The sequence below is a fragment of the Oncorhynchus mykiss genome, chromosome 21 (genome assembly GCF_013265735.2).
Source record: "Oncorhynchus mykiss isolate Arlee chromosome 21, USDA_OmykA_1.1, whole genome shotgun sequence".
Lineage (NCBI taxonomy): Eukaryota > Metazoa > Chordata > Actinopteri > Salmoniformes > Salmonidae > Oncorhynchus > Oncorhynchus mykiss.
The window spans coordinates 21898784-21912526 of record NC_048585.1 but is presented as its reverse complement, the minus strand read 5'-3'; the positions used below and the strand labels follow the sequence as shown (position 1 = coordinate 21912526).

The following is a 13743-nucleotide window of genomic DNA, read 5'->3' as shown; positions in this document are numbered from 1 at the left end:
AGATCCCTTAATACATTTGATCAGTAACCCGAGGAAGGTATGACGGTGTGCAGATAGTAATGGAGAGGTAACATCGGTCATATTGATAGCACGTTACATAGTCAGAACATGGCCTTTCAGAATGTTCTGACGTACATTTCAGACCAATGCATTTGTTTGAGCTGTGTTGTATCACATCTCTTAAGTCTTGTTTCTTTTAAGAGGCCCCCGGTAGCACACTGTGTGAATGCTGTGTCTTCCAGCCCAAGATGATAGTGACGGCCTCCTTTGGCATTGAGCCTGGCAGGAGAGTGGAGTACATTCCCCTGGTGGAGAAAGCCCTGGAGCTCAGCTCTCACAGTCCCTCCAAGGTCCTCATCGACAACTGGCCCGGCATGGTGAGGTCCATAGAGATAGAATACTGTTCTATGTTATTCTGTGGTAAGGCCTAACTCACTAACGTCAACTCTTTCAGGGAGATGCCTGCCATTTCCCAAAGACAATAACTCTGCTGACATGCAATAGTTTTACATGATCCTCTCTGTTGGTTACTTAATGCTATTACTTCCTGACTGGACCACGAATATGGTTCCAGTGTATATATGAATCTGATTATTTCAGCCGTGAGCTTGTATGGAGTTATGGATGGATGGATAGATGGATGGTTCGACAGATCTGTCGCTCCTAAACGGCCTGTTGAAACAAAGGTGGGAGAGAGAAACGGTGCGCATGAGGGACTGAATCACGCAACACACTCAACGCTGAGACGTGCCCCTAGGCTGTGGCGGGGAGCCTGGCACAGGGTCAGAGTGAAACCAGGCAGAACCGGTAGAATAAAAGTCCATTTCCCCCAAAACAGCCAGCAGCCACTTACAGTAATGTGTTGGCACTCCAGGAAACTGAAATGAGTTTCTTCTCAACTCGTACATAAAAACAGACAAATCTGTGCTCAGGGAAATCATTCTGAAAATGCTTTGCAAAGTATTGCAATCACTCTGCTCAGGCAATCTTTCACACCTATTTTATTAGTACCACCGATGTTTGGAATGTATCACAAAGTCTGGGGCTTTGCACCCTGATTGCTGCTGTGCTACCTTTATGCACAGTTACCCTAGTAGCTATTTTTGATTATGCTACACAGGGGGGGATACTGTTAAGGTGATACGTTGTATGTTGTCATGGAAACTGTCTCAGCAAATCACCATACCTCCGATGTTGGAGAATATGAGATGTCCCCCTTTTTTTGTTGTTGAAGTCGTTGGTATATTGCCGCTCTTGTGAATGTTAAACCACTCTAGTAATCACTATGAAAAGGCAGCGAGTGGCTCCAGAGAAGTGGACTTCAAAACCCCACCCATAAGGCATGTTCTGCATCACCAAAGCTCACTTATTGAAAAATGCACAATTGAAAACCCAAGTTGTGACGACTATAAAAAAAACGTTTCTTGAGCAATATGGCATTGGTGGTCAGATGAGCCTTGTTGAGTTGTGCACAACTAATGAATCTGTTTTTATCTGTCTTTTGTGTCCACGTGGTAAAAATGATTGAATGTGTGTCTCTTGAATGTGTCATGGAAATGAATCCATCTCTCCTGGTTGATCATCTGCAACAGGAGAAGGGGTCCATGGCAAATGTTTATGGCCTCAAGCCTGGTGAAGTACCTGTGCTGGGTAGTGGGCCACTCCTACATCTGTGTCACGACTTTCGTTGAAGTGGGCTCCTCTCCTTGTTCGGGCGGCGTTCAGCGATCGACATCACCAGCTTTCTAGCCATCGCCCCTCCATTTCTCATATATCCATTTGTTTTGTCTTGTTTCATACACACCTGGTTTTCATTCCATAATCACACTACATGTATTTTAGTCCTCCGTTCCCCTCCATGTCTTTGTGTGTAATTGTTTATTGTTAATGGTGTATGTTCATGCTCTGTACTTTTATTTATTGTTCTGTGTTTTTGGGCACTTAGATTTTGTCATTTTGTGCCTATTTTTTGACCGGAATAAAAGTTTACTCTACTCTGCTCTCCTGCACCTGACTTCGCCTCCCTCACACAGCAATAACAATATGTTAAGCAACACCACCATTCTATACGAGGTATGTACCGTAGCCTACATAGGCCTATTATAATGACCTGTGAACGGTCACTATTGGTCAATTAAAAAATAAAAAAAACACACAAACTCAACTTTCTCAAGGACTTGTCCCTTTCACTCAGTGATTCCAAATGCTTCGCAGAATACTCTATTTAAAGACAATGAGCACAAGAAAAATTGACTCCTAATGACGCATGAATATATGAGATTTCAGACAACCAGCCTTTTGATATTCATGCACATGATCATCATTACAAATTTACCCCGGCTTCATTAAACTAAAATTCACTGGCTCGAAAAGGCCCAGTTAGGTTGGTTTGTGGAAGTTATTTGTATGAAGAGCAGCTGGTGATTCTGCTGTGTTTGGGCCCTGGGCAAATGACCCCAGGGTTTGGGAGTAGAGGGGTGGGGAGGTAGGACTGCTCATGGAGGCTATCTGCCTAATTAGACTTTTGGTCTCTGTGGCTGTTGGAGGATTGGAGGTGGGTGTTGAATTCATCAGCCTGGCTTCATCCAGAGCCTGTTGTCTGTGGCTGCATTTTCCTTGTGGAATGCATTGCTCCTGTCTACCCTGCTCCACACAATACCTTCTGTCCTCTCACTGATTAATACACTGTCATGGATATTCACACTGGGAGGAAATGAAGGCCCTCGAGTCTGTTGTTGTTGATTTCCCAGCTCATTTTAATCTGTCCCTCTCTCTCTCTCTCTCTCTCTCTCTCTCTCTCTCTCTCTCTCTCTCTCTCTCTCTCTCTCTCTCTCTCTCTCTCTCACGCCTCGTCTCTCTCACGCCTCATCTCTCTCTCTCTCCTATCATGTGGAGCAACCTCGCCGACTGAACCTTTAGAGAATGAATATCGGTTCCGCTCGCCCGTGGGCTCTTCCTCACTGCGACTTTTGTTGGTGCACAATACTTTCTCAATAGAGTAATCTTGTTTCCATTCATCAGTTTCAGCCCATCTGTCTGGGCTCCAAATATAATTTTGTCTCCATTTCAAACACATCTTTTCATGAATATTCATTCTGTTCGGCACAGTGGAAGTGTTAATGGTGCGGAACGTCAATAGTAAGAAAACTTGATGGCCTTAGTACTGTTCTTCTGTTTGATAGGTGGCTGGCTGAGTCATTACTACCGCAAGCCTCTACAAACAGCTTGCTCTGAATGTACCGCTACACTTCAATACCCAATTGGTGTGTTCATGTAAGCTTATGTCCTCAGGCGGTTTGGGTTTGTAATGGATCTCTCTCTCTCTATGCAGGGCAAGCCTGTTGGGACACCGGATGCCGGGGCGCTCTTCCGCGTGCTGTCAGAGCATGGTTGTTCCTCCATGTTCACCGCGCCCACTGCCATCCGAGCCACCCGCCAGCAGGACACCCATTCCGCCATAGGTGCTCAGTACCCCCTCACCAGGTACCCTCACCACCCAATCCCCACATATTGGCATAACACTGCAGAGATGGACGATTCAACAACTGTCGTGGCTAGCTCTGTTTTGTACCTTTTCTGCCCACTTGAAGTAGACCTACTCTTTAGTCCTATCAACGTCCAGAGACTGGGTACCTTTCATCCATATCCGGTGTTGTCCCCCACTGGCTGAAGGTTTTGGCGCTGCCTGCCCACTCTCTTGTTAGTCTCTGTCCATCTGCTGGAGCAGTGTCCCTGCCTGGCCCAGGCTCATCACTCACAACCTGTGTTCCCATTTAGACCTGATTGAGGTTTAATCAGGATGGATAAAACACCGGCAGGGCATTCATTCCTATTACATAATACTGTGCTGCTGCCACGCTGCTAAACACACAGGGAATCACTGAGTGCTGTAGAGAGCCTCAGGCAATGCCATCTTTGATGGTGCCTGGTTCCAGGGACTGGAGTGATTGTTATCCCCATGGGAAATGTCATCATTTATATTGATAATGCATCTGTGGAAGGTACAGTTTTGGTTCCTTAATATTTTGAAACAGAATCACAGTTGATCAGGTATAATGTGAAAATAGAGGGGGAGTGGTGGTAACTCCACTTATTTAGATTTTTCTCCATACCTGCGTCATAGAACAGGGGCTTTGATCTTTGGTCATAGTTTGCCGTGGAATAATCTGAATGTGGGGAATTTGAAGGTATTTTGTGTGCTGTTGGTGAACCGTGTTTTGCCTCGACTGCTCCAGGCAGACCTGAGACACAAATCCCAAAGGGATTGAATTCATTGTTTTCCCTGGACTATAACATGACATTCTTTCTGCTAGTTGTTATGATGGACTATGCTTCAGTTGTTGGTTTCGTCATGTGCCATGCAGCATCTTTCCATGACTGTCTTTCTCCCAGAGGGAGCAGGTTAGTGAAAGACTACAGCAATTCACTGAGAGAGAATTGATGCACAAACACAACAACCACAATGTAAGACGTTTCCAGAATCCAGACAGACTCAGACAGTAGTCGAACATCCGGTTGACCTTTGTTTCCTTGCCTGGAGACAAAACAGACAACCATCAAAACTATTATTCTCCCTTCTCTACTAGCAATGTTAACAGTCAAGAAGCAGACACTAGACGTGTAATTTTACAGCTCAGGAAATAGGATGTTCTCAGTGAATGTAAAAATAACGCAATCCAGGAAAGTTGAATACAATAGCAATCCATGTCAATTAAAACGTCAACTCTATTTCCCCTCTTTGTCATGAATTGATTATAAACTTGTAGTTTGAAAGGCAAGCGTTTTGAGAACACTTTATTAAGCATTAAGACACTAAAACGCCTTAGTTCACGTGTGGATGGTTACTCCTATGAACGGGTTGTTGCTGGCATCTCCTCAGTGTATGGCACCGTCATCAGTAGGTCATAGACATTTTGGTAGTAATATGATGTGGGTGGATAGCATATGAAATATTCATCACGATCTCTCTGATAAGCTCACTGCAGTAGCCTCTTCTCAGCTCCTAGCTCAGTAACACCACATGGGTAGCTAATTGCACCAAATCCTGTGCTAAAATATACCACAGAGCCCATAACAACTATTGCCGCTCGTGACAGAGCCTGGGGAGAAGCCACTGCCATGGACCAGAAGGTCTCCAGGTACAGAGGGTCAGTGAGGCAGAGTGAACGCTTCAAACGTAGGCTGTATTACATCACTTACCAACAGAAATCAGGCTTTATTACATCACTTACCAACAGAAATCAGGTTTTATTACATCACTTACCAACAGAAATCAGGCTGTATTACATCACTTACCAACAGAAATCAGGCTGTATTACATCACTTGCCAACAGAAATCAGGCTTTATTACATCACTTACCAACATAAATCAGGCTTTATTACATCACTTACCAACATAAATCAGGCTTTAGTACATCACTTGCCAACAGAAATCAGGCTTTATTACATCACTTACCAACATAAATCAGGCTTTATTACATCACTTACCAACATAAATCAGGCTTTAGTACATCACTTACCAACAGAAAGCAGGCTTTATTTCATCACTTACCAACAGAAATCAGGCTTTATTACATCACTTACCAACAGAAATCAGGCTTTATTTTATCACTTACCAACAGAAATCAGGCTTTATTTCATCACTTACCAACAGAAATCAGGCTTTATTACATCACTTACCAACAGAAATCAGGCTTTATTTCATCACTTACCAACAGAAATCAGGCTTTATTTTATCACTTACCAACATAAATCAGGCTTTAGTACATCACTTACCAACAGAAATCAAGCTTTATTACATCACTTACCAACAGAAATCAGGCTTTATTTCATCACTTACCAACAGAAATCAGGCTTTATTTTATCACTTACGAACAGAAATCAGGCTTTATTTCATCACTTACCAACAGAAAGCAGGCTTTATTACATCACTTACCAACAGAAATCAGGCTTTATTTCATCACTTACCAACAGAAATCAGGCTTTATTTTATCACTTACCAACAGAAATCAGGCTTTATTTTATCACTTACCAACAGAAATCAGGCTTTATTACATCACTTACCAACAGAAATCAGGCTTTATTACATCACTTACTAACAGAAATCAGGCTTTATTTTATCACTTACCAACAGAAATCAGGCTTTATTTTATCACTTACCAACAGAAATCAGGCTTTATTTTATCACTTACCAACAGAAATCAGGCTTTATTTTATCACTTACCAACAGAAATCAGGCTTTATTACATCACTTACCAACAGAAATCAGGCTTTATTTTATCACTTACCAACAGAAATCAGGCTTTATTTTATCACTTACCAACAGAAATCAGGCTTTATTTTATCACTTACCAACAGAAATCAGGCTTTATTACATCACTTACCAACAGAAATCAGGCTTTATTTTATCACTTACCAACAGAAATCAGGCTTTATTTTATCACTTACCAACAGAAATCAGGCTTTATTACATCACTTACCAACAGAAATCAGGCTTTAGTACATCACTTACCAACAGAAAGCAGGCTTTATTTCATCACTTACCAACAGAAATCAGGCTGTATTACATCACTTACCAACAGAAATCAGGCTTTATTACATCACTTACCAACAGAAATCAGGCTTTATTACATCACTTACCAACAGAAAGCAGGCTTTATTACATCACTTACCAACAGAAATCAGGCTTTATTACATCACTTACCAACATAAATCAGGCTTTATTACATCACTTACCAACAGAAATCAGGCTTTATTACATCACTTACCAACAGAAATCAGGCTTTATTACATCACTTACCAACAGAAATCAGGCTTTATTACATCACTTACCAACAAAAATGCTTACAAATAAAACTCTTAAAGTATAACTTCCAATAACAAAGACTCTCAGTTTAAGATAACCTTTCAGCCCCAAACTGTCGGCTGCTACTGTATCTCCAGTCCTCTCCCTCGAATGTGAGCAGCAGCAGCCTAATCAACTGTCGGGGCTGATTGTCCAGCCAATCACACACTTGATTGACTTATTATCCATTAGCCTCCCAACAGAGAAAGTGCCGGAAAGTTGCTGGAAGGATAGATAGGTCGTGACCGGCCTCACATGCCAGTACAGTAGGTAGTGGTGTATGCACCTGTCAGTTGGTTGCAATTCGCAAACATTTTTTAAAGAAGAAGAAGAAGGCGCTGGAAGGGCACGGCAAGAGGGCTTGCCTCCTCCAGTGCCACAAAGTCATTATGAATGCACTTTCCTATGTGCTGATTTTCAGAAAATCTGATTTTCCTGTGTAGCACTTTCCAAGTGTTGAAAGGTGCAGACGTGCCAAAACCACAAAATTGCCATTTTCAGCCCCGTATTTCATTCTCGCTGGGTACTTCACGATGACTATTGTTATTACAACACATGAGTTGCTTCCTGTAATGGCCTTGGAGCATTATCAGCGAGCTTGAGCAATTTCACTCGTCACCCCAGATGTCAGAAAAGTAATAGAAAAGCGGGTTTGGAGCTCTCTGGTGTAGGAGTCGCGTCTAGCTCTACCGTTCAACCCACTCAGAGGAACAATCACAGCACCATGGAGCAAGCACCATTTCATAGCCCTTATTAACATAGCCCGGAGCACTAACTCAATGCTCACAGGCAGAGCAGACTTTTACTTATGGGGGACAACGTTCATGATTTCAGCCAATAACAATTTCCAGCTTGTAGCACCAGGAAGCTTGGCTTGTGACTCACTCTGCCTGTTTGCTTAACATTTGCAGGATTTATATCATGCATTATCTGGGATGTCATGTGCCATCTTTCAAGGAATATATGTACAATTGATTTACCTTCTCATTGCAAGGTGACACGTACAAGGTGCACATACAGACACAAACAAGCACATGCATACTAAATGCAATTATGGGGGCGAATGTTTCCTCTCTCATTCTTGCTAATGAGACACAAACTTCCCCAGTTGGGACTATGTTAGGTATAGTACTGTGGGACTATTGTTGCCTGTCCAAGGCTGAATCTGGGCCTCTGAAGATATGGAGAAATGTGCTTGGCCTTCACCCACCCACTTGCATAAATTACACACAGATCCAACCATCCATGGCTGCCTGTCTCTCCCCTTCTCCCAAAATCTGAAGTCAGATTGTTCCAAAGTAGGAGCAGGGAACACAGGGCAAGGTGTCACGAGTGAGATTTAAATTTAAGTGGTGTGCTGTGTAGAATACGGAGAAAAGATCAGCAGAGTGATTCTCTGGATGTTCTGTAGTTCTGTGACCCTGCTTCTTCTACCCATTCTCATTCAGATTACACCAAGACCCTCACCCTGACCCAGATAACAGACCAATCAGAGGAGGATGGTGGGAGGAGCTATAGGAGGACAGGCTCATTGTAATTACCGGAAGAGAATATAAAGTATGGAAATGTTTGATAATGTCCTATTGATTCCATTCCAGCCATTACAATGAGCCTGTCCTCCTATAACTCCTCCCACCAGCCTCCTCTGAGGCCTATTTGAATTAGAATTCCTCGAGTTGTTATGTGTGGCAGGAGGCCATGGAAACTGTATGGCCTCAGACGTTTTGGCAGCAAATGAAGTCTTCTCTGCTTTATCAGACCATGTCAAGGTCCCCGAGTGAAGATTAGCATGGCTTTATCTACAGTTGAAGTCGGAAGTTTACATACACTTAGGTTGGAGTCATTAAAACTTGTTTTTCAACCACTCCACAAATTTCTTGGTAACAAACTATAGTTTTTGCAAGTCAGTTAGGACATCTACTTTGTGGATGACACAAGTCATTTTTCTAACAATTGTTTACTGACAGATTATTTCACTTATCCTTCACTGTATCACAATTCCAGTGGGTCAGAAGTTTACATATACTAAGTTGACTGTGCCTTTAAACAGCTTGGAAAATTCCAGAAAATGATGTCATGGCTTTAGAAGCTTCTGATAGGCTAATTGTCATCATTTGTGTCAATTGGAGGTGTACCTGCGGATGTATTTCAAGGCCTACCTTCAAACTCAGTGCCTCTTTGCTTGATATCAAGGTGGAAATCAAAAGAAATCAGCCAAGACCTCAGAAAAAAATGGTAGACCTCCACAAGTCTGGTTCATCCTTGGAAGCAATTTCCAAACGCCTGAAGGTACCACGTTCATCTGTACAAACAATAGTACGCAAGTATAAACACCATGGGACCATGCAGCCGTCATACCGCTCAGGAAGGAGACGCGTTCTGTCTCTTAGAGAGGAATGCACATTGGTGCGAAAAGTGCAAATCAATCCCAGAACAACAGCAAAGGACCTTGTGAAGCTGCTGGAGGAAACAGGTACAAAAGTACCTGTATCCACAGTAAAACGAGTCCTATATCGACATTACCTGAAAGGCCGCTCAGCAAGAAAATGTCTTAAGGACAAGAAAGTCAAGGTATTGGAGTGGCCATCACAAAGCCCTGACCTCATTCCTATAGAACATTTGTGGGCAGAACTGAAAAAGCGTGTGCGAGCAAGGAGGCCTACAAATCTGACTCAGTTACACCAGCTCTGTCAAGAGGAATGGGACAAAATTCACACAACTTATTGTGGGAAGCTTGTGGAAGGCTACCCGAAACGTTTGACCCAAGATAAACAATTTAAAGGCAATACTAATTGAGTGTATGTAAACTTCTGACCCTCTGGAGGAATGTGATGAAAGAAATTAAAGCTGAAAAAAATAATTCTCTCAACTATTATTTCACATTCTTAAAAAAAAGTGTTGATCCTAACTGACCTAAAACAGGCAATTGTTACTAGGATTAAATGTCAGGAATTGTGAAAAACTGAGTTTAAATGTATTTGGCTAAAATGTATGTAATCTTCCGACTTCAACTGTATATAACCACAGCTAGAGGGGGATTTTTACTCAGATCAACAGAAACCATATGGACTGTTTTGTGTACACGTTTTTGTGCAAGTTTGTCTGAGACTCGTAAGGCAATTATAGTCTAATGGGAAAACTCCAGCTTATTGCTTTTTTTCACCTTGCTACTGGCACAACTCAGTTTAATATAACTTGAAAACACAGTTGTAACCTTCCTTGGCTGTTAAATAGTTTTTTATGAACTTTGTGGTTCGAACTGTGAATGCTGAAGCCGTAGACCGTCTACCATGGGTATCAAAAACATTTATTTTTACTGTTCTAATTATGTTGGTAATCAGTTTATATTAGCAGTAAGACACATCGGGGGTTTGTGGGATATGGCCAATATACCACGGCTAAGGGCTGTATCCAGGCACTCCTTGTTGCGTCATGCATAAGAACAGCCCTTAGCCATGGTATATTGGCCATATACCACACCCCCCCAGGCCTTATTGCTTCATTATAGATCTGCCACTACTCTATTACACTGTCCTGGCCTATAGAGCCTGACTGCTCTCTCTGCTCCTCCAGATTGAAGAGCCTTTTCTTGGCTGGAGAGCGCTGTGACGTGGAGACTCTGAACTGGGCCAAAAGGAGTTTTGGCGTGCCTGCACTGGACCACTGGTGGCAGACTGGTAAGACTTTCATTTGCTACTGGAACATCATAATGGACACTACATGTTACACTAGGACGATGGTTCCATTTCTTGATACCGGTTGTGGTATTACATCTGACCCAACATCTCCCCTATATCTTATTTAAAGGCTCAGAATTCAAGAATAGTTTTAACAAATTATAAATGCAGGACTCTATTCTCTGAGCACCCTTTGAGAATGTTAATCTATTATAGTTTTAGTCTATCTTAGGGGAATTGTCAATGTGAGTGAATTGTTATTGCCGCCTAGTATTTGATCAGCCCATTGACATTAATTCGGCCTTGAGAAGGCGTAACAAATAGCTATATCTCCACAGTATAACTCTTCCTTGAAAGCCCCCTGCAGGCATTAAGTGCATGCACTATGCTCCCGATTTAATTCATGCTTCGCACTTATACTGTATACGGAGCACCAGAGGAAAGGCCATTTCTTTCACTAAGTGCCGTGCTAAGAAGAGGAATTAGCCCACAAGGATTTGGGGCTGCTCTGCAATGGTCATAGAGTGCCCTGAGGCTTTCACTACGCTCCCACAGCCACCCAATTAACTTAATCAGCTTCTCAATCTAACCTCATTAATACTAGTCCTTTCAGAGCAATTCACAGTTCATCATTCATAGACTGTGTGCTGTGGTCTAGTAGCTTTACAATGGATAAGGAGTGGAAGTTCTTCTTGTTGGTGAAAGTGTGTGATTAATTTTGTATATAATACCTCCCAATCATCACTGTTGTCTATATTGCTGATGAGATGTGTAATTGGGGTCTTGAGTGCAGGGCTATACTGCATTGTTTTCCCCTGTTTCCCCTGTCACCTTCAAATGACTTTAGAGTCACTAAGACCCTATTAGCCACTTGGTGGGTGATTCCAGTCCATGTTCCAGGCAGCGAGACATCGTTCGAATGTCCCTCTCTCCCTTACCCCCAGTCCCACAAAACAGTGATAAATGTGGTAGAGAAGGCGGCATTGGATTCCTTGTACGTTTTTTTATTTATTATTCTGCGTGCCTGACAGAGAATCGACCGGGGAAGAGCAGACATCTGTGTTAAATATGGAATAAAAAAATAGACATGGACCTTGAGAATGTACGGGTGAGAGTGAGAGAGAATCCACCTAACACTGTCTTGGATCTCAGCCCAGATTAGCATGTTTGGGGAGATGGCTCTTTGTCTCCCAGACCTCCCTGGAAGTGGGTGTTGTTAACTCAGCAGCAGTAACCCACAGGAGTTACCACGCAAAACGGGGCTTTTGGTGTTTTACTGAGTCATCCACTGTTAGTTATCATGAGCCAATGTGCCACAGTGCAACAGCTCCAGTTGATACAATATCCAGTATGAGCCTTCCTTTGTCTTTTCAGGTGACCATTAGGTTGCTTTGGTTTTCTCAAAAGCCTACATATGCACTGAGTATACCAAACATTAGGAACACCTTCCTAACATTGAGTTGCATCTAAGCTGTGGCGGTCATGAAATTTTGTCAACCGGTGATTGTCAAGCAAATAACTGCTGGTCTCACGGTAATTGACCATTAATTAACATAAATTATCAAGGCTCGGGAGAAGACCAAGACGCAGACAGTTTCGACAGTAATCCAGGGTGGTATAACAAGGTACAGACCGACAGGCAGAATGATTAAAAACCCGGGAAAGCTAGAAAATAGGAACTAGAGACAGACAGGATGTCACGTTCGTCATAAGGAGGAGACCAAAGAGCAGCGTGATATGAATACATACTCTTTAATAAACGAAGAAACACTAAACAAACTTACAAAATAACAAAACGAACGTGACGCTATATAAACCGAGAGCTGACAATGGCAACTACACATAGACAATAACCCACAAACTATCCAAGGCATATGGCTACCTAAATATGGTCCCCAATCAGAGACAAAGATAAACAACTGCCTCTGATTGAGAACCAATCTAGAAAACCATAGACATATAAACACCTAGACTAGAAAAACCCCATAAACATAGAAAAACCCCTAGACAATACAACTACACAAACCACCCTTGTCACACCCTGACCTAACCAAAATAATAAAGAAAACAAAGATAACTAAGGTCGGGACGTTACACAGGAGTACGGGAAAAAACGCTGGTAGGCTTGACGAAACAAAATGAACTGGCAACAGACAAACAGAGAACACAGGTAAAAGTACACTGAGGATAATGGGGAAGAAGGGCGACACACCTGGAGGGGGGTGGAGACAATCACAAAGACAGGTGAAACAGATCAGGGTGTGACAAACGCATTTAGCATCTCCTGGCTTCCACGCATAACATACAAGCCACTGATGCAGACCTTTGGAACATCTACATTTTAAAAAAGTATAACAAATCCATTTAATATAGCCTACACCTTCACAGTAAATCTAAAGAAACATGATAAGATATGAAGAAAATGTAGTCTATTTCAGAAGAACAGAATAGCATACTCTGAGTTGTCCTTAGGTTAGATACTGATGTGGTATGCCATATGGCTGTGGGCTACAATAGTTCATTTAGAAGACAAGATTTGCTTAGAATTCCATAGCATTATTTTATAGTATGAAGAATACAATTGAAAAAAGCTGAATAACATAGAAAGGATATTTTCTCCAAACAATTTGAGGGAGTCCGCACATGCGGCTATTCTATGTTGAGGGGTTAACAAAGAAACAGGTACTCCTATATGTTATTTATGTATTTATGTAACTTTAGTTGTGATACAAATGTTGTGGTATAGGTTCTGATTTGTAATACATTCTGAGGCTGCATGATGCGACTAATGTTGATTTAAAAAAAGTTGCATGGAAGCCATGATTTCTGCTTTGTTTTTTTGTGCAGGCTGTACACACTTCATCAGTCTCTCATTCACAATTTGACAAGCATGATAATGCCTCGAATTTCCCGGCTGCATCCCCTTTGTGTGGCCGTAATGCCCCCTAAAAAATCCATGCCTTTTGTGGCTAGTAGCCGTTGTGCCCTTGGACTGAACATAATCATTATAATTCCCTTCTCCCAGCTGCGTGCTGAAGCACCTCTCGCTCACATGGCTCTCCATAATGTGATCGGGTCTTTCTCACCTGATACAAGTGAAGACAGACACATTGGGGACGCAACTGCGCATATTGAAGATATTGGAAGAACTGTCCAGATGTACTTTTCGTCAGCCAACAAAATGAGAAGGCCTAACGAACAGCAAAATCACTAGACTATGTC

General features: G+C 42.2%; 1 pseudogene; it reads left to right on the top strand.

Annotated features, from left to right (window-relative positions):
* The first annotated feature begins 2043 nt into the window (after positions 1-2043).
* Positions 2044-13743, top strand: part of LOC110501026 — a 29448-nt pseudogene continuing 17748 nt past the window's right edge.